This window comes from Bos grunniens, chromosome X, assembly GCF_055505025.1.
Source record: "Bos grunniens cultivar Pamir isolate PY7600 chromosome X, Bosgru_T2T1.0, whole genome shotgun sequence".
Classification (NCBI taxonomy): Eukaryota; Metazoa; Chordata; class Mammalia; order Artiodactyla; family Bovidae; genus Bos; species Bos grunniens.
In genome coordinates, this window is record NC_141194.1 from 129,930,378 (window position 1) to 129,952,425 (window position 22,048).

At 45.3% G+C, this 22,048-nt stretch overlaps 1 protein-coding gene and 1 long non-coding RNA gene across 6 annotated transcripts in view; one reads left to right on the top strand and one right to left on the bottom strand.

The window, feature by feature from the left end:
• HS6ST2 (heparan sulfate 6-O-sulfotransferase 2) overlaps positions 1-22,048 on the top strand; it is a 653,947-nt gene that overhangs the window by 521,082 nt on the left and 110,817 nt on the right. The gene's annotated exons all lie outside the window — the stretch shown is intronic.
• On the bottom strand, positions 648-6,500 carry LOC147341402 (uncharacterized). 2 transcript variants are annotated; one of them, XR_015158221.1, is made up of 5 exons: positions 5,742-6,500; positions 4,997-5,132; positions 4,655-4,714; positions 3,201-3,363; positions 648-2,665 (listed from the first exon to the last, which is right to left on the bottom strand). It is a non-coding gene; the product is annotated as an uncharacterized LOC147341402 (long non-coding RNA). The 2 variants fall into 2 exon arrangements; XR_015158222.1 differs by lacking the exon at positions 4,655-4,714 and having other exon boundaries at positions 5,742-6,495.

Consider the following 22,048-nt stretch of genomic DNA (forward strand, 5'->3'; position numbering starts at 1 on the left):
GTGGTGGCTTCCCTTGTTGCGGCAGAGAAGGCAATGGCACCCCACTCCAGTACTCTTGTCTGGAAAATCCCATGGACGGAGGAGCCTGGTAGGCTGCAGTCCATGGGGTCTCGAAGAGTCAGACACGACTGAGCAGCTTAGCAGCAGCAGCAGCTCTTGTTGTGGGGCACAGGCTCTAGGGTGCAAAGGCTCAGTAGTTGCAGCACATGGATTCAGTAGTGGTGGCTCCTGGGCTCTAGAACACAGGCTCAATAGTTGTGATGCACAGGCTTAGTTGCTCTGTGGCATGTGGAATCTTCCTGGTTAAGGGACTGAACCAGTGTCTCCTGCTTTGGCAGGTGGATTGTTAACTGCTGAGCTACTAGGGATGCCCCCAAAGCTGGAAAGTTTGAGAAACAAAATAAATAAGATAGTATAGGGAATTCTCTGGCCGTCCAGTGGTTAGGACTCCATGGTTTCACTGCTTAGGTCACAGCTTCAATCTCTGGTCAGGGAATTAAGATTCGACAGGCCATGCAGTGCAGCAAGAGAAAGCAACTTAAAAAAAAAAAAAAGTAGTATTGGAGTATATATAACACAAAGTATATTATACATATCAGAGTCCATATTGATACAAACAAATTATTAAATACGTGGGTGGGTGCATACGTGCCTGCTCAGTAGCTTCAGTCATGTCTGACTCTTTGCAACCCTATGGACTGCAGCCTGCCAGGCTCCTCTGTCCATGGGGTTCTCCAGGCAAGAATACTGGAGTGGGTTCCCATGCCCTCCTCTAGGGGATCTGCCTGACACAGGGATTGAACCCACATCTCCTGAGTCTGAAGAAACAAATCTCCCATGCAGGGTAATTCCAAACAATTTGTCTAAGTATGTTGCAGGAAGGGGGACCCTTTCCAGGGCCTGAAAGGAGGCTCTTGTCTAATGCTGAGAAATGAATTGTCTGAGGAGACACAAAAGCTGACAAAGCAAGAGATTTTCTTGGGAAGGGGTGCCTGGGAGGAGAGCAGGAGGGTCAGGGAACCCAGGAGAACTGCTCTGCCACGTGGCTAGCAGTGTTGGGTTTTATGGTGATGGGATTAGTTTCTGTGTTGCCTGTGGCCAATCATTCTGACTCAGGTCCTTCCTGGTGGCACATGTATCCCTCAGCCAAGATGAATTTCAGTAAGAAGGATTCTGGGAAGTTGTTAAAACTTATGGAGTGGTGTCTCCTTTTGACCTTTCGTGAATTCTTGAGGTTGATGGTTGCTTATGAGTTCCGTGTTCCTCACCTGGACTTCCTGTTGTAAAATAACTCACATGAATCATTACTATGGTGCCTGGCCAGGGTGGGCAGTTTCAGTCAATGTTTCACCTAAAAAATATACTGCCCTTAACTCTTCACTCCTTAAGTGTGAGCTATGAAATGTTACTCCTTAAGTGTGAGCTATGAAATGTTACTTGCATCTGAAGAACACACTGTGGAAAGGGAAAGGAGAGTAACGTTCCAGTAAAGGAAGTTTGCAAACCCTACCTCGGCTAGGTGAGGAAGGCCAGTGCATATAGTCATAAATCATGTGGACAGTAACATATGGTACATACCCTTGCTATGGTGTGATGACAGTGACACTTTACCTCTGTGGTCTTCCTCCCATTAATCCATAGCCCTGGTCTGGGCATGAGAAAAACATCAAGAAAAGTCCAGTAGGATGGTATCCCATAAAATACCTGATCAGTACTCTTCAAATGTGTTAAGGTCATCAAACACTAGGAAAGGCCAAGAAACTGTCATTGCCAAGAGAAGCCTAAGGGCATGGACAACTAAATGTAATGTGGTATGCTGGAACAGAAGAGAAGCGAAAGTTAAGGAAATCTGAATAAAGCAGAGACTTTAGTTCATAATAACATTAATTGTGACAAAGGTACTTTACTAATCCAAAGCATTCATAATGGTGAAACTGAGTGTGGGGGAACTCTCTGTACTGTCTTCACAATTTTCCTGTAAATATGAAACTTCTAAAATACAAACATGTGCTCTAAAAAGTATCGTGAGTACTGAGTGTTTTGACACCGCCTTAAATTTTACACCCAAGGTAAGGACCGCACTTGCCCCACCTTGTCCTGCCCTGCTGCCTGAATTCGAAATACATTCCTAGCACTGGTTTCCTGGGACAGAACCATACACACTGTCCTCTTGGCCTACATTCTCTTTATTTGTATATAAATAAAACCGTAGTACTCTTCTCTTCTCTGCTTCCTCCCACCCCCCCGCTCCCCGCTACCGCCCGCCCCAAGCTTCTCATGAGAGTAACCTGCATTCCACTCCTTGACTTCTGACAAGTAATATCTTTAGAAAAGCTTAGTGGGCACTTTCGAAAGTTGCAGCTTTCCAGCCCTGTAAGGAGGCCAAGCAGTGGTTGGAAGCCAAAGCCACAGAAACAGGGTGTCATCCAAGAGAGGTCGCCCTTCTGTGCCCAGCCAGCCAGAGCTTTTCCTGCAGTGGCTTTATTTCTGTAGAGAAACACTGTTCTCCCAGAACAGAGAGAGGCCATCTTTGCTGCGTGTGTCCACCCCTCAGCCAGAGCTCTGGAAACCTGGCCCTTTGTTCCTGAAGGTGACAAGACCAGAGTAGATTTCATTCTTCCTGTTGCTTCCTCTTGTTCCTCTTTTCCCTCTTTTCACATCAGTACTGACAAGAGAAGACAAATATCTATTTAAGGCATAATGTCACAGGCACAGACCTCTCCTCTACCCTGCCTTCTCCCCCCATTCCAACCTCCACCCTGGTTTGAGGTCGAGAAACTGCTTTCACTTTATTCCCTCGGGTGAAACCGCATCAATGAAAGCACAGTGTTGAGCCAACTCAAGCTCTTCCGGTTTCTGACTTGACTCTGGTGGAAAGATTTGTTTTGAGGGGAATTGGGATCTGGGAGGTGATGGCACTGACACTAGCTCGGAGTGTACCATCTCATCTCTGACAGGCATCTCTGTAAGAAGATCCTTCAAAGCCAGGCAGTGTGATTCCCATTGGAATAAGTGACTGAATCTGGTGTCTGTTCTTTAACAGCCCTGCCACTTGGGGGTTAGCAGGAGGAAGTGCTAGAAAATGAATGCCAGAGACTCCATCCGGTTTCATGTATACGAGCCTTGGCTCTGGCTTCAAACAGACTCGGGTATGAATCTGAGTGCGAGAATTTCTTCTCTGTGTGATCTGGGCAACTTACCTAACCCCACAGAACCTGTGTTTCTTCCTGTGGGAGATGCTGGCGAGTTGCTGTGAGGTTGGGACGGGTGTGGGGGACACTTCCACTCGAGTGCAGACCCTGGAATTCCTCTAGAGACGTGCTGCAGGAGGCCTGCCAGTTCTGCAGGGGTGTTTCCTTCTTGCTGATTGATTAATCAGTGAGAAATGGTTTAGGAACCAAAGATTCTCCCTTGGGAGAATCCCAGAAGAGACAGCATGGAAAATAATGGTATCCCTAGGTGGGCTCCCACGGGACCCAGCTTTTCAGTTCTTCCTTTCCAGGCCCACAAGAAGGAGGAAGGGCTCCTTGGTGAGGAGGGGTTTCTAGCAGAGAGCGGCTGGGGAGGGGACTTACCCCTCCTTCCTCCCATGTTTTGTCAGTGCTGCATTTTGAATTCCTTGCATTTGAAATGTGTGATGACCCGTCTGAGGTTTGCTCTCAGGTCCCTGGGAGCCAGAAGCAGCCCTGAGAGTGGGCAGAATCAGGCATCTGCCTTCCCAGGTGCAGTCCTGAGAATGTGCTGATGGAGTTTAGTTTTAATAACAACCACAAGTCTGGAGGCCTACTCCTTACTTATTTTTGATTGTGCAGCTGAAGAGTAGATGACCTCATTGAAAAGCAGAGGATGCAGAGTGCAGGGGGATGGGGAAGCGGGGAGGGGCAGTGAGGGGAGGAATAGAAGCAGCTGTTGCCACAGGAAACACTCCCCCCCTTGTGGGGCACACTGCTCCTCAGAGTTCTTTGGGGGAGGAGTGGATCCAGAATGGCAGCTGTCCTCTCCCCAGATCTGTCTTTGTGTACCCACAGGTTGGGCTGAGCTGTGGGTGACTAGACTGTGGATTAAGAAACCATGTAGAGCGTTTCCAAAACAAATCCTTGGCCTGTAAAATCTCCATCTGGCTTGCTCTACAAGGACCCAAGGGCCTGCGATTTTGTGTTTGTGGCTTATTATTAATATATACGCTCAGCTTTCATTCAATCAAAATTCACGAGATAGGTATTCAGAGTTCAAGCCCATGGGTGAACACTTAAACCAAAGCCTTGATTGGTGAATGGTGTAATTTTAGATTCCAGCTGCAGGTTGGGGTGGGAAGCGGGTGAGAGGCTGGGGATAGGGGAATTTTCCTGGATACTTGTTAAATCCCAGCATTTTGAGAGCTTCTTTCCCTTCTGCAGACAATGTTATGCCTGTTTGTGCAACTACACATATACATCCAAGTTGTTCTACCCCAATTCTCAGACCCTTGTCCCATCACACCATAGAAATCAAGTACTGGAGTCAAAGAAACCCCAAACAGATGTCTGTAGATAAAAACAAAGCCAGCAGCACTACTGTTCAGCCCACATATTGTTGTAGTTTTAAAAATAGGTAGTTGTGGCTTTTGGTTTATTTGCTCACTCTTTACCCCGATTCCTGTTGGTTTGATACCGACCGGGCAAGGTGGCTTGCAGGCTTTCCTTGGCTCTTTTATGGTGATTGGCACCTTTCCTTTCTAAAATACAAAACAGAACACCTCCTCCAGAAATTCAAGTCCATCCACATCTATTGATCACGTCCGGGTTCAGAAGAGGGTGTGACAAGGGCGCATGCACAGATTGGACCTTGTGCAGTCTGGAGCCAAGGCCCGGGCCCCACAGATTGTTGTGGAAGGCTGGCTGGGAGGAGGCTGTTGGCGCCTGGTGTTTCACAGGAAAGTTCAAGAAGGGAGCTGGGAAGTGTGCCCTCCGAAGTCCCCCACCCTGGTTAATTGGCTCTGTTTCTGAAACACACTGACCGGTATCCGAATGGGCCCAGCTCGTGTTCAGGGCTGCGTGTTGAAACTTCATTAGCTCTTTTCAAAGCTCTTTTCCTATTTTTATAGAGGTTCCTCTTCACACTGCCAGTTTCCTTGAAAGGTTTGTCAGCTGCTCCTGATAGAATCACTTCAAATTAAAATGCTTCGTTCCAGGGGATATTTTATTTACAGCCAAGCAACTGTAACTACTGGCACTCCTCCCACTAGGCTGCAGTGACTATAGATCTTTGATACTGCTGGACGGCTCTGCCAAGGGTTCCAATTTGCTTTTATACAAGTGAATCGCCCAATTCAAAATAAATGTACCAGGCTGCCTTGCTCTTTTCCCCATCCCCCGACCCTCCCCCCACCGTGCAATTCCCCACAGGCATGTAGCCCGCAGTTCAGAGCCGTCCATCAGCTGTCTGCCTCACACACACATATCTTGTGGGTCCCCCTGAACTAAATAGTGCTTGAGCTTGATTGCAAAACATCTGGTGAGTTAAGTTACAGAAACAGTTATTTCTCCACCAGTCTCATGTGGCTAGAAGATGTACCTTACCAAACCCCCAAATCAAGCGTGCCTGTGGTGCCACGTTTCATTTGGAGACCCATCAAATTTTGTTGCTGTAAAGGACCACTTTATGACGTCACCGCTGAAGGCTACATTTACCAACCCCCACCCCAATTTGGTTCAAGTTCTGAAGCTTTTCCTGGGCTGAGCTCAGGGTTAAGTGAAGCTCACCGTTTCTCAGGAGTGACAGGCAGGTCACCAGCTGGCTCTCACGTCATGGAATAAGTACCCCGATAGAGGCAAGAACATGACGTGCCAGGAGAATCCACAGGAAGGAAGGATTACTTCTTCCTGGGAGGGGACAGAGTCAGCAGAGGCTGCTCGGAGGAGGTGATATTTGAGCTGGCTCAGTTGCGGAAGCTATTCCAAGCAGGGAGAAGTGTGTGATTAAAGGCATGTACACATTTGGTGTATTGGGGGCAACTTAGTTGAGAGACGAGAGGCTTCCCACGGTCGGTGGTTTTCCAGGGAATGAACTCAGTCGGGAGCTCCTGGCTGTAGAAGGCTTCTTCCCTTAGGACTGTGATCCCTTAGGACTCAGCCCCACCCTGGTCAGCGTTTGTAGACGCACAAGTGTGTGTAACTGTGGACAGCTCCACCTGGAGTGCCTAAGATTGATGTGTAGCCATCTACTTCCCCTTAAATGGTGCCAAGGAGGGCAGCTTTGTGAGAGAGAAGTTAAGTCTGAGATTTATTTTGGTCCCATTACCAGCAGTCCTTTCCCGACTGAGGCTTAACAGGAGGCCAACCCCTAACAAACTCCTGAGTATCACCGAAGTGTTCAGGGTTGGCATGAAAAGCCAAAGAAGATGAAAAGAAAGAAAGGAATCAAAGGATCCTTCAGAAGAAAAGAGGCAGACAGTAATGGCTATAGGATTTGGAATCACTTTTCTCTGATTGGCAGGTGGGAATTGCAGCTTAGCTATGGTGCAGGGTAGTTCCCTTTTAATGCTATTATTGATACGAGACTCCCTGTTCCCACAGAGAGAGCAATGTTGGGGAAGAAAAGAAATATCTGATGTCAGCCTGGGCATGCTGACTGCCCATACACTGTGACAGAGAAGCAGCAGCTTTATTTTGAAAGAAAAAAAAAAAAGTCAACCTTTTTTTTTTTCAACCGGAGAAAAATAAGGTAGGGCTTTTGTCACTAATGGCTAGCCTTTCATGTGGCTTTATTTTCCTAATCTTGCAAGCCTACTGTTGCCTTCCAAAGAGATGACAGAAGCCACTGCGCTGACTGGGTTGTTCTTTTTGCCCCAAGTCTGTCTAACCTTGGACAAGCAGAGAATCAGAAAGCATGAGAACTGGAAAGGGCTTGGAGAGCACGGAGCCCAGCCCCTCTTATACCAAGAGAAAAATTAAAGCCCAGAGTCAGGAAGGGACTGGCTTGTGGTCACGTGGCTCACAGAGGCACAGCTGGGGTAGAACTCCGGTTTCTTTCTCTAGTCCTCTTTGCATCAACCACAGACTGCAATGCCTCTCCCAGAAGCAGGCAAGAGCAGCAGATTATTCTCAGGGAGGGGCCAGGGGAGTGTTTGAATTGCTGCCAATAGAGAAAGGGATGTAGAAGAGGAACAGGCCTACTTGCTACTCCCCTCTCCCAGATAAGTGAATGTGAAAGTGTTAATCGCTCAGTCATGTCTGACTCTTTGCGAACCCATGGACTATAGCCTGCCACGATCCTCTGTCCATGGGATTCTGCAGGCAAGAATCCTGGAGTGGGTTGCCATTCCCTTTGCCAGGAGATCTTCCTGACCCAGGAATGGAACCTGTGTCTCCTGCAATGTGAGCCATCAGGGAAGTCCTGTTTCTTTCTAGTCACATTCCCCTACCAGCAAGATCCCTACCTACTTCATATGCCTTGTAAGTAGAGAATAAGTGAACTTTCTCAGCTTCAGAGGAGATTTATGTGGGCAATATCTTATCATTGACCTAAGCCCCGTTTTGGCAGAGGTTTTACCCTCCAGTGGCCAGAGGGGAGAAGGGGTCTGTCTAGTTTACACATCACCTCCTCCAGGAAGCATTCCCTGATTTCCCAAAGTGAGCTGCACAGCGCCTCCCCACCTTCACTCTTTTCACACCAAATGCATGTCTTTGATTACACATCCGCCTCCCTGGCTGGACTTCGAGTTCCTTGGGGACGGGGACCATGTCCTCTCCATTTCTTGGGCACAGGGTCTGGCCCAAAGTGGACAATAAATGTTTCTTGAACAACTGAGGACTCAAATGTAACAAAGGTTGACTCTTGTTTCCTCAGCAAATTAAAAAAAAAAAAAAAAAAAAAAACACTCCATGGGGGAGAGAATGAGAAATCCAAGTGAGTTCTTTGTTCCTTGTTCAGTTCAGTTCAGTTCAGTCGCTCAGTCGTGTCCGACTCTTTGCGACCCCATGAATCACAGCACACCAGGCCTCCCTGTCCATCACCAACTCCCGGAGTTCAATCAGACTCACGTCCATCGAGTCGGTGATGCCATCCAGCCATCTCATCCTCTGTCGTTCCCTTCTCCTCCTGCCCCCAATCCCTGGCAGCATCAGAGTCTTTTCCAATGAGTCAACTCTTCGCATGAGGTGGCCAAAGTACTGGAGTTTCAGCTTTAGCATCATTCCTTCCAAAGAACACCCAGGGCTGATCTCCTTCAGAATGGACTGGTTGGATCTCCTTGCAGTCGTCCAAGGGACTCTCAAGAGTAATTCCTGGGACTCTGCAAGCCGCAGTCCTGCATAGCCCCTCTCTGTGGTGGTGTGTCTGCCAGACACACACCAGTACGATCCTCCAGTGTGTTTCATTTCAGATGCCTGTTATTTTTTTTTTTTCAGGATGGAGGTTGTTGAATAGATTTTGGTTATACTAGCAGGCATGGCTGAATTTTATCATCCTTCATGAAACATCACAGGGGAGAGGCATCTTCCAAAGCAGGGGTGGGTGGTGCATGAGGAGGCTAGAGCTTCAGGTCAAAATATTTTTTGCCTCTTAACTAAATGGTTTGGTGTTGGTTCTCTGACCTTCTAGTGAGTTCTACAGATTTGTATTTAATGGTATTCCTATTCCTAAAAGCCACACACCTGCAGAATCCTGGAAGCAGTGGAGGCGGTGTTTTGGGCTTAGATGCATTTGTTCCAGGAAAAAGGGCCATGGCCAAAGCTGGAGCAGGATAGGCAGCCGACGATGAACCACAAGAGACAGATTCTTCCTGGTCTGTGTCTGTCGTTCTCAACATTTATTGTACATTCAAAACCTTTTATCAAAAATGCAAAATTAATGTTAAGACTCTAGGGAAGAAAAACTGATACCAGATTAATAGGAAAAAATATCCTCAGGCACCCCACCCACCCCAGACCAATTGCATCAGAAGGTCAGGCTTGGGCATTAGTATTTGACAAACTCTCCAAATGATTCTGATGTGCAACCAGATTTGAAAACCACTGGCCTAAGTAGAAGGTGGTCATGTGTTCACTCCTTCTTATTTACTTTCTGCATGTGTGCGTGCATAGTGACTTTAGTCGTGTCTGACTCCAGTTACTTTCTAGGGAGTTCTAAAAAGAGGCAGTCCTTTAAACCAGAACTCTCAGGATTTCCCCGTCCAAGTCTGTGAAGGTCTGAGAGACTAGAGAGCACTAATTCTGCTCTCACCCAAGCTGTGTCTGAGTGGACATAAACACGTGGGTGAGGGTTCAGAGTATCTGACACAGTTCTCTTCTTGCCTCGGCTTATAAGGCCACAAGGCACTGATGATTTTGCCTTTGACTTCACTGGTTCATCGTAGCACCTGAATCTGCCTTACAGATGACAGAGTTTCACATGGACTTTAAAATATTGCTTCCAAAGTACACTTGAGGCAAATTTTAAGTCATTTTCAACTGTAAATTTGTATTTGTTGCCTGCATTCCATTCCATCCTGTCTTTCATCTGAAATTGTGGTGGGCACATGGTACAAGCAGATCTCTGACTTTGGGGTTTTTGAGGTTTGGGGTTCACAGAGAGAGAGCTCTTGGTGGGGGTCTGTTTTGACATAGTCCTGAAGCAGCCTGTCAATGTATTCTGTGCAAACAGGTCAATGGAGTGAAAAAACAATCCAGCCAACTGAGTGGCGGACTCATAGATTATTTGATTGACTGGATTGGTGGAGTCACTCAGGAAGGCTGCAGCACAGCACTGTAGCCTGAGAGGCCAGACAACCTGCCAATATTGAGAGCATCTGCTTAGCACACATTGGAGCCCACTTGGCTCAAGCCATTAAAACCAGAAAGGAGTAAAGACATCAAGTGCCCTGGGCACTATGAGGACTGAGGGATCTTTTCCTTCATTATATAGCAGCCCTTCCAATCTCTGGGCTACGCTGCTCATGACCTCCACTTTTCCTCTTGAGCGAGTTGAGAGGAAAGCTCAACTCTGGCATTAGACCCTACAGCTTCTTAGCTGTGTGACACTGAATGAGTGACTTGACCTATCTGTGCCTCACTTGCCTTGTTTATCCATATTACATACTTCATGGGGTTGTTGGGAGGGTACTATGTAACTAGGCATGAAAATCCTTAGAAAAATTCCTGATGCATATACATAAAAACATTGAATATAGTAGCTCTGATGATTCTTATGATAAAAAGCGCTGTAATGAGTAGAGTGGACAGGACACAGGCTTTGGTGTCAGATGGCCTGGGTTTGAATTCTGGCTCTACCATTTCCTGACCCAGTGACTTGAGCAAGTAGGTTACTTGAGCAAGCAGGTTAAAATCTCTGGGTGTACACCACTTTCTTCATCCTCTGTCATAGCTGAAGAGTGACTTGATGTAAGCATGTAGCACTGTGCCTGGGATATGAGTGGTCCATAAATGATGGCTATTATAAATATCAGTCACCATCATCATCCTGATGGTTGCTAGGAAATTGCCCTAGTTTCTCAGCCCCTCCTCAGTATGACACCTTCTTTTCACTCTTTGCCATTCCCATCCCTTTCATTCAGTCATGCTTCAGCTCATCATTTTCTCCCACAAGAAGTGAGGGATACAAGATGGACCCCCGATTTTGGCTGCTATGGAGCCTGCTGCTCTATGCTTCCCTCTCTTTGCCTATCAGTGACCATCCTGAGACCCTGTTGTAGGGGTTGTATGAAACCAGGTCTCCCCAACTTCTGCCTAACTGATGTTCTAAACCTCGACCTGCAGCTTTACCTTAATCCTTGTCCAGTAGCACGTGGGGTTTGGCCCATGAGTCCAGCCAGCCACCAGTTCTTGGGCATCTACTTTCTTGATTATTTTGGTTGGGTATTTTTGGAGGCATTGTGTGGTGATATTTATTTTGGCAGGTTTGGGTCTGGCAGAAGCCAACTGTGGTGCTACTCACATCACCATCTTCCCCGTGACTCTCTTTGTGCTTCTGTAAATCTTGAATTGACACATCTACTTTGTGCTTGGCTTTGCTGAGAACCCTGACTGCCGCATCTACACACTCAAACAGGCATCTATCTGAAATATTTCTGTTGTGCCTAGAAAGGCCTCTAAGGGCTCACCTTGTACCCTTAAGTCTTTTAAGTGGTGAGGAACATGAGAAATGTGTATAACTTTAAATATTGACCTGGGCTCCATAAAATCAAGAAAATTATTTAGTGCCATGGAAAACCAGATGTTCATCATGCGTGACTTTTGACTAGCCATGTAATCATTTCCTTAAGTTGATGTGTGAAAAAGTGAGGGTCAAGCTTTGGGTGAACGGAAGTGCAAACAAAACCCGTATTTGCACCTGTTGTTGGGAGAAACGTTGGTGGATTACTTTAGGCTAGCCGATGACACTCTACAGTGGCTTACCCAGATTTGGAGGAATCCTTATTTGGCCTTTACCCCATGGGCTCTATGAAGGACCAACCATGTGGGAGCCTGCCTAGTGGGCAGGACATAGTGAGAGGAGGCCTTCTTGAGAGCCTTGGAATCTGGACCCTATTTCCTTGTATGTAACTGTGGACAAGCCATTGCCTGTCTCTCGGTCTGTTTCCAGGGAGGTTTGGCTTCAGATTTGAACTTTGACTATTTTTGTGACTTCGAGAGAAACAGCTGAATCCATGCATGAACTTCTGTCTCAGCCTTACATCTGCAAAAAACAAACCCAAACTACCTTGTAAGCAAACGCACATGATTTGAAACAGGGGACTCCATGTGTGGACTGTGTCCTGTGCTTGCTTTTCCTGAGATCTGCCTGGTTCCACGTGCTGGTTGGCCACACAAGACCATTCCATTTTTGTACCGGATGTACAAGTCCTTTCTCTTGACTGTGCTCTCTGAAGACTGGTGAAAACTTTCCTCTAATAAATACTCCACTAAGAATAGCACCTACCAAAGGCTGTGTACTGTATGTCAGGCTCTTTGCTGTGTACCTTATGTACACTTCCTCTGTTAATATTTATAACATCCTATGGAATAGGTCTTATATTATTATCCTCATTTATCAAGATGAGGGATGACTTATGGAAGGTAAAACATAGCTAGTAAGTTTTAGGGCCCACATGAGGACCTAGGCCTGTCCGACCCAAATCTGAGGGTCTTAGTAACTGTTGTTATGCCCTGCTTTTTGCATCCCTGGGTGGAACAGTTACGTGATCATCATTATCATCATCACAGTAGTAGTTTGCCTTGGATGCTATGAAGTAGATACGGTTATCCTGCATTTTCTAACAGAAGACACATAGGCTCAGAGAGATGTGGTCACTTGTTCAAGATCTCATGTCCATAAGCTTTCAAGCTGACATGATTCTGAGGATGATCTGTCTCTGGGGTTAGAACAAGCCTTGAAGGACCTTGCTAAGTCACTTCAGTCGTGTCCGACTTTGTGTGATCCCATAGATGGCAGCCCATGAGGGACCTTATGAGTTTGCTTTTCATTCTCTGCTTTCAGGAACTTTACCCTCAGCTTTCCTGAACAGTCTTATCAGCACTGCCAACCAGGCTGGGGCAATTCTGAGTCCCTACAATCTTGCTAGAGCCTCTGAGAAACCTGTGGTCCTTACTTACAAAGTAGGTAATTATGCCTTTTCAGCACAAAGAAGTAAATCAAATGACACACGAAATACAGCAGTGGAAAAGAAGGAACAAAGTAGGAGGAAACGCATTCCCTCTTCTCTACCCCTCCAGCCAATGTCCACAAAGTCGCATTGTCTATCAAAGCAAAACCCTTGTTTTCCATCCCCTTGCACACCAGAGAGCCGTGTTCCCAGCAGTGTTTAAAGGCTGCCTGTATTTAACTGTCAGCTGCCTTGATGTGCCTGATTCTCAGTTTCAGCAGCTGCTTCCTCAGTTTCCCTAACCTTGGGAACCCTTAGCTTTTTGCCTAACCAGTGGAGGATTGCCATCAAGTGGGCATACTGGGAACTGCATGGCTTAAAAAAAAAAAAAAAAGTCTTGTATTTTTTTTCCCTTTCTAAAGGCAAACTCCATCCATTCTTCAATCCTAGTTAAGGGATTAACCATACCCTTTCTTCTTTTTTTTCTTAGTCTTTTGTCAGCCTCGCTGCTCATTAGCTCTTATACAAGAAGCAGAGCAGGAGAAGTAACCGCAGGGAAACAAATCACTGACAGATTTCAGTATACCGCCTCCCTCTCTGCCCCCTACCACCAGCCCCCACGCCACCTCCGCAACTGTAAGTGGTTTGTTGGGAGAGTACCTCTAGGAGTTTTTGCTGGGGTTGGGCTCATTCAAAACACCCCTCTTCTCCTTTCGTATTGATGACTCAGAACTGATTACATCTGCAGAGCGGTGTGAATTGTAGGTTCTACAGGGAGCTAATACAAAAGACAATTCACAACGGATTATGTACAAATAGCTAATAAACAAAAGACAAAAAATCAACTTCTCTAGTAACCAATGAACTGTAAATTAAAACTAAGAATGGAAATTATTTGTACATATAAAATAGCTGGGAAGTGTTAAAATCAAAATTCCCAGGATTGGAGAGGATGCAGTGGAATGGTTCTTTTGATACAGTGCTGGTAAAGAGTCATAAATTACTCACAGCCTTTCTGGAGAACACGTTGGCAGTGTGATCAAGAGAATTAAAAATGTGTATATGCTTTGACTCTACAGTTTTGCTACTAGAAATTTCACTGAAAGAAATAATCAGATACAAATGTTTATGTATAAGGATCTTTACTGAAGCATTACCTAGAAAGAAAACTACAGGGTTCTGAATGTCTAAAATGTCTTAGTTAAATGTAAGGTATCATCACAGACTAGAATATTACTTAGCTATTTGTCAAAAACCATGTTCTTAGGGAATAGTCAAGGATTTAAGGTTAAGGAAATTGTTTATTGTATAAAAATATATTTTAAATAAATTCTTTCAAAATACAAAACTCGTATAATCATATCCCATTTTGTAAAACGTCCCAATTTTGAAAAACAGTAAAATGCATAGAAAATTACTGGATGTAAATATGCCATGTAAATAGTGATCATCACTAAGATGGGATTATTGGTGGTTTTTTCCTTTTTCATACTTTTCTTCATTATCCAAGTTTTCTGTAAAGAGTATTATTGATTTTATAATCAGAAAAAAACTAGTAACAACAACAAAAAAAGAATCTTGGAGAATGACAGTTCAACTCAAATACATGGTCACTGCTAAGAAAATTATGAAAAGTCTGTACATTCCCAGCTCACAGAATTAGTGCTTAAAAGGATCTTCGATATATCTAGTGTCAACGCCACAAATGCCACTGCAATCCCCTCTGTGATTTCCTGGCACCCGTGTCAGGCAGCCTATCCTTAAACACAGTGCTTAAGGAACTCACTAACAGCCTCTGGCAGCTGCCTCTTCAAAGTATAATAATAGCGATAATCCCATCATGCATCTAGTGATTTACAGTTTATAAAGCTTTTAAAAGTACCATTTTGTCTTACAACCCTGGGAGGCAGGAAGGGCAAGTGCAATTATCAGCACTTTCCAGATGAGCATCCGGAGTTGAAGTGACTTCTGATGGTAAAGTGACTTGTTGTGTCGCTGGTTAATAGCAAAGCCAAGATTAAAATCCAGGTGTCCTGACTCCCAGTCTGAGGCTCCTTCCATCCCTCCCCAGTATCTAGTGTTCAGTTTCATAAAAGTATCTCCTTTGCTTGAGCTATGTTGGCCTTACTAGAGCTCAAACTCTTCCACAGTACCTTGTATATAGGGTCCTGGGTTCCAGAAGACATGCCTGGGTGTGAAGCTACGTGCGAACCAAGACCCAAAGCAGGGCAAACAGCCAAAGAGCTCAGGGGAGAATGAGGAATCAAATGATTCTCTGTTGCTGCAAATCCTGATGGTCTCCACTCAAGAACCTGTGACCATATTTATGACACGTTGTTTTCATAAACTGCTGGTTGTTCAATAAGGCATAAAATAGCCAGTATATGATAGTTATTTGCTCTACAAAATCATTTTTGCAACACAGTTTCAGTGTCATAGCAGATATTGCATTTCGTTTAGTTTCCTAAGAGATGTGCCACAGTAGATTAACTATTGATACCAAAGCGCAGAGGTTTCCTTCTTGCTGTCAGCAGTCTTATTCCATTCTTTCCCCAGAGCTTTGCATCCCCCGTTGGGAAAGCATTTGTATACTTCCACTGCAAGGTCTGGTCACAGACCCATTGAATTTGTTAACGTCAGGAAAAAGCAACAAGCAGAGAGACAACTTTCTTTGACCTGGGGAGGGTGTCTCTGAGTTAGGCAAAGCAAACTAATATTCAGTCCATGATAGGTGAGCCCATCGTACACTGATGGTTCCCATCCCATCGCCAGGGCTATCAGGAAGGATGAACAAGACAGTCGGGAGGGGGACTTCCCTTGTGTGAAGTCCCAGTGGTTAAGAATCCTCCTTCCAATGCAGGGTATGCGGGTTCCATCTTTGGTTGGGAACTAAGATCCCACATACTGCTGAGCAACTAAGCCTGCACTCTGCCCGTGCTCTGCAATGAGAGAAGCCTGCGCAGTGCAGCGAAGACGCAGAACAAAAAACACACCGGAGTTATCACTCTAACTGGGGAGGTAAGAGAAATGAGAGAGGAAGCAGCAGCCAGAAAAGGCCCTATACACTGACTCTTCAGCGTGCAATGAGATTTCGAGGGAGCTGACTGCCTGAGGGTCGCTTCTTAAGGTCAGAACTAGATCAGAAAACCTGCTGTGGCCTCAGCCCAAGGGTTAGTGAAGAACAGACTCAGCTCTGTGGGTGGGAGCACAGGACAGGCGCTGGCTGAGGGAGCCCACATTGCGAGGTCCTAATCCGACCCCACTACCAGGAACTCAGTCTCTGAAGCCAAAGCCAGCAGGAGGCTGGCCAGCCCTTCCCGTGCCTAATCTGGCTGCCGCCACAGCTGCCACTTCCCCGGCCCGGGGTTGGGCCTTCCCTCTACCCTAGGGCGACAGGGCTTGTTCCAGCCGGAGAAATGCCCCAACAGCTGTGCTGGCTGCTTCCGCTGCCACCGCAACTGTTTTCCTAGAATTGACCTGAGGGATTCAGTGAAATGATTCGGAGAAACAATGATTTGATTCAATTAGAAAGTTAGTCAAACTGGTGTTTAGGCTGAATTTATGGTGGAAGATAGGCTCACGTGACTGAGCCCAGGCCAGAATTCCTGACCATCTCTCCCTCCTTGATGCTAAAGGTGGCAGGAGCTTGGAGTGAAAAGGTGAGCCTGTCAGAAAAATGGCAAAAAGAAAAAAAAGAGCCATATGCATGTTTGGGCACCGCCCAGTTGCTGACTGTTATCTCATTCCTGTATCCAGTAAGTTGTCATGATAGCAGTGCCTGTCTGGAGAACACCAGACTCCATTCTCTAGCAGATGTTAAGATCTATGAGGGGCCATGTGATTGACAAAGAAGCAACTCTCAGGCCCACACATGGATATAGAAGATTAGTTCTGGAGCCATATTTCACTGTTTTCCTCAGTTTGCCCAAGTTCCTGGAGCCCAGGTTATCTTCAGTCTAAGAGTCTTTAAAAAAACCTGAATTATGCATGTAAGCCAAGTTACATCAGTCGTGTCTGACTCTTTGCAACCCTGAGGACCATAGCCCACCAGGCTCCTCTGTCCATGGGATTCTCCAGGCAAGAATACTGGAGTGGGGTGCCATGCCCTCCTCTGGGGATCTTCCTGAGCCAGGGACGGAACCTGTGTTTGCTGCATTGGCAGGCAGGTTCCCTTCCACTAGTGCTGCCTGGAAAGCCCTAGCTGACTTACTGTTTAAAATTATGTAAGTTACAGGTGTACAATATAGTGATTCACGATTTTTAAGGATTATACTCCAAAATACTGGCTGTATTCCCTGTGCTGTGCAATATCTCGTTGTAGCTTATTTATTTTATATGTAGTAGTTTGGACCTCTTAGTCCCCTATCTTGTCCCTCCCCCCTTCCCTCTCCCCACGGGCAACCACTAGTTTATTCTTTGTATCTGTGAGTCTGCTTTTTTTGTTGTTGTTATATTAACTAGTTTATTCTATTTGCTAGATTCCATGTATAAGTGAGATCACACAGTATTTGTCTTTCTCTGTGTGACTTATTTCACTTAACATGTCCTCCAAGTCTATGTTGCTTCAAATGGCAAAATTTCATTCTGTTTAATGGGTGAGTAGTATTTCATTCTATTTTTATGACTAATATTCCATTGCATCTTCTTATTCATTCATCTGTTGACGGACACTTGGGTTGCTTCCATACCTTGGCAATTGCAAATAATGCTGCTCTGAGCACTGGGGTGCATGAGTCTTTTCAAGTTAGTGTTTTCGGTTTTCTTGGATATATACCTAGGAGTGGAATTCCTGGGCCATATGGTAGTTCTGTTTTTATTTTTTTATGAACTTCCATACTGTTTTCCACAGTGGCTGCACCAGTTAGCACTCCCACCCACAGTGTACAAGGGTTCCCTTTTCTCCACACCCTCTCCGGCATTCGTCAGTTGGCAGTGGCTTTACTGTGATACCAAGAGTCTTGTCTCCTACTCATATTCTAATAAACTCAACTCTTTCCATCTTCTTTATCCTCTACCAATGTGGGTTCTCTTTGTTCCTTTCACAAAGAGGGAGTCTTCCTCTTTAAGGGAAGTCTTTCTTGGGCTTCCCTGGTAGCTCAGATGGTAAACTGTCTGGCTGCAATGCAGGAGACCTGGGTTCGATCCCTGGGTTTGGAAGATCCCCTGGAGAAGGAACTGGCAACCCACTCCAGTATTCTTGCTTGGAAAACCCCATGGACAGAGGAGCCTGGCAGGCTAGAGTCAATGGGATTGCAAAGAGTCGGACACAACTAAGCAACACTTTAAAGAAGGGCAGAGACATCCTTGGTGGTCCATTGGTTAAGACTGTGCTTCCACTGCAAGGGGCGCAGGTTCAATCCCTAGTCAGGGAACTAAAATCCCACATGCTGCTCAATGCAGCCTAAAAATAAAAAGGAATTTTTTAAAAAGAAGAGCAAGGAGGTCTCTGTGTTTATCTAAGATACTCTGACCCATTACCTGATCTCACTCTTCCATCTTAAGCGTGATCATTTTCATTTATATACTCAAGAATTCATTCTCTCACTGAGCGTTATGGTGTGCTTACTTTGTGCCTAGGTTTAGGCTGGGCTGGGCATTGTGGATGTGTAAGAACACGTAACACCATCAGTTTGGTAAGACGGGAGTTGGTTTGTGATGAACCCTGCTGGAGTCAGCGCTACTCCATCACCACCCCTGTTGAGAAACTGGGCAACTTACAGGATATCACTGTGAAGTGAAATCGCTCAGTTGTGTCTGACTCTTTGTGACCCCATGGACTGTATGTAGCCTACCAAGCTTCTCCATCCATGGGATTTTCCAGGCAAGGGTACTGGAGTGGGTTACCATTTCCTTAGGACTACAATAAGCTACCTGTATTCAACACTATTGCAGAGGACTTCATTATAGACTAAGCAAAGAAGAATGGAGATGACTCCAAGGATGTTTAACCTAAACAATAGCAGTTCAGTCTTTTTCACTCTCCTCTTTCACTTTCATCAAGAGGCTGTTTAGTTCCTCTTTGTTTTCTGCCATAGAGTGGTAGAAAGCATCTACCATATCTACCATATCTTTGCATCTGCATATCTAAGGTTATTGATATTTCTCCCAGCAATCTTGATTCCAGCTTGTGCTTCATCCAGCCCAGCATTTCTCATGATATCCTCTGCATATAAGTTAAATAAGCAGGGTGACAATATACAGCCTTGACGTACTCCTTTCCCAGTTTGGAACCAGTCTGTTGTTCCATGTCCAGTTCTAACTATTGCTTCAAATAAGCTAATAGAAGCTCTGTGCATGTATTTTCATTCCCATGATGAAATATTATACAGTGGATCTCACTTAGGAGACTTGGAATGTCAGGACTAATACTAACAGGGTTATTCTTAGGTCTTTGGATTAAATAGGGCAAACTTGGAGTCAGACTCTTGTCAATGATATTCCCATCGAATTCCCATCCCTTTACCCACTTTACAGAAAGTCAGACTGACACCATATATGACCTTTACTGTGGTCTCTGGTATTAGAGAAGGAAATGGCAACCCACTCCAGTGTTCCTGCCTGGAGAATCCCAGGGACGGAGGAGCCTGGTGGGCTGCCGTCTATGGGGTCGCCCAGAGTCGGACATGACTGAAGTGACTTAGCAGCAGCAGCAGCAGCAGCATGTTCTCTGGTTGCTCAGAACAGAGCAGAAGTGCAGCAGAACCCTCCTTTTAACTGAATAGTGCTCAACCAGGAAAATCTGTGGAGCCGTTACTCTGCAGCTCCAATTATTCTGTCTCTGTGTGTCCTCAGGCGAAGGCCAGCCATACTCCACCTCCTTAGAGCTCTAGAGAAATCGTAGATGAAGGCAGCCTTGGGAATAAGCTTCCTATCTCAACTCTGATGATTGGTGCCAAGAACTCCCCTCATACACTTTTGTTCCAGATTGCTTGTGTGCTGAAACCATTATAGCTCGTCTGCCCCTGAAGGCATGATTAATTGCCTGAATTCCTTGTTGCAGACTGGATTCTGCCACTTTGTTGGTATCTCGCACACCTTTACCTTTGGAACTTTCTGGATTCTTTACATGTTCTTGACATGGCTTTGACCTTCTAGGTCCTTGACCTGTTGCCCAAGAGGCTGCCTAGTCGGTGTCTTGCTTATGGAGCCCCCCTCCTACCCTGCTTTACTTCTGCTGCCCTGCTATCGTCCCCCTTCAGTGAGACTATGACCATTCTGGGCACGTACAAGCCTCCCTCCTGGAAAGCCAGAGCACCAAATGACAGCTGTGTATGAGGGGTGGCTCAGTTGACAGCTGATTCCAGACATTGACAAGATCTCATTATTTTTTGCTCTTGTGTTTACATCTTTCAAGTGTGTTTGAAAAATCAAGGAAACAATACAATTTAGTTTCCCAAATTGAAATGATAATGAAATTGCCTTTTTATTTATTTAGTTTTTGTCGTTCTCATCTTTTCTCAGGCCTCTTCGCACACACCCCACTACTTTTCCACCCCATCTCCCCACCAGCTTTCTCTCTGGAAAAGCTCTACTCTATGGTAGCTGTGCTGATCACTGCTTACATGCTGTATCTTTCCAGGGCTTTCTGTCACTATCCTTTCTGTTTTTATTCATAGATGACACAGCTAATGATGGTATCCAGGCCTATGTAGGTTTGGTTGAAAGGGCCAACGTGGCTTATTGTTTTCATAAATATCAAGCTTTGGTTTGCAGTTACTTTTGCCCCATTCCTATGCTTTTCAGGCATCCTGTTGCCTTTGGCTGTGCAGAAACAGCATGAGTCTGTGCAGCGTGATTTAGTGCAGTGGAAGAAAGCTGAGTGCCTACTACGTCTGGGGCATCCTTGGAAGAGTGGAGCTTCACTCTTACCTCGGGAGCCCATGTGGGGAAAGACATGTCCTAAGAGGGGAAAGGGCTGTGAAAGTTCACAGGCTTGGGACTTGTTTTCCCCGCCTGTGACCATCCCACTTCTGCTCCCATTTTAAAGTCCTGACTCCTTAGGCTTGATTGTGAAAGTCACTATACAGTCCATGGAATTCTCCAGGCCAGAATATTGGAGTAGGTAGCTGTTCCTTTCTCCAGGGTATCTTCCCAACCCAGGGATCAAACCCAGGTCTCTCCTGCATTGCACGCAGATTTTTTACCAGCTGAGCTACTGGAGAAACTGACATTGTGCTATTTTCTCTGTTTTTATTTCTTTGTTGCCAGTACCAGGCTCCTCTGTCCATGGAATTCTCCAGGCAAGAATATTGGAGTGGGTTGCCATTTCCTTCTCCAGGGGAACATCCTGACCCAGGGATCGAACCCAGGTCTCCTGCATTGCATGCAGATGCTTTACCGTCTGAATCACCAGGGAAACACACTCCATACCTTTACCTACAGTTTTTTCAGAGGCTCGGTCCTCTGTCTTTGCCTTTCTTTCTCCCTACATTCATGTCGAGATCTCACAGACTATCACTGCCATGAGGAAAGCTTCAATGTCTCCAGCCCAGACCTGCCTCCTGAGTTCTAGTTCAAAGGTCTTGTGGACATTCCTGTAGGTGTGTGTTGCCAACCTTCTGACCTCAGGCAATTCCATCACCATCATCTCTCAGTCATCTGTATATCAAATAAGTTGGCAACTTTTCTTGATTCTGTTGCAGATCCAAAAAATACAGAGTTGGCAGCAACCTTAGACATTATCTAGTATGGAGTGTACATTTTCTCAGAGAGTTGGAGGGTCAGAAATAAGGTTGAGACTAGCACCCAGATTCAAAGATCCCTCAACTTTCACTTTTTAAACATCATACTACCCTAAAGCACTGATGAAGTTCATAGGCTCCAGAAACAAGGGACTGGGTTCAAATCTCTACCTAGTTATTTCATTTTCTAGCTTTGACCTTGGGAGCAGCTTAATCTCTCTATCTCATTTGTAAAATGGAAATAATTATATCTTATCTTAAGCTATTGTTGTTAGAATTAAGTGAAAAAAATCACAGAGCACTGTTTAACATTGGCTTGAGCGTGTCATCTTGCTTCCAGTTCTCTTCTCAACGTTTCCATACTCTCTTACTCTTACCTAGTCTTCCTAATATGGAAACTTCAGACTCAAAAGTCTTTTCCTGCTCTGAATTCTATTACCCTAGCCTTTTAAGGAATTCAAATCAAGCCATAATTTCAACACATTTTGAAAAAGAGAGTTTCTGTAAATGTTAATACCTCGGATTAGAACAAAGAAAGGTAAAACAGAATCCATTAGTAAGTACTTATGGGGTAACTTTCAAAATGATCCTTTGTTAAGTTTGAGAGAGAAGTGAAAACCACCATAGTCTAGACTTAGGTCATATCGGAAAGAGTTGGCTGATTGGTTTACTTGTGGGGATGGGGGCCATAGGATCATACTATATATCCTAGTTAACAACGTGTTTATATTTTCATTTAATAAAATACCTTTGTCAAATATTGTCAATGAGAAATATCCCTTTTGACTCTGGTATATGTGTAGATTTG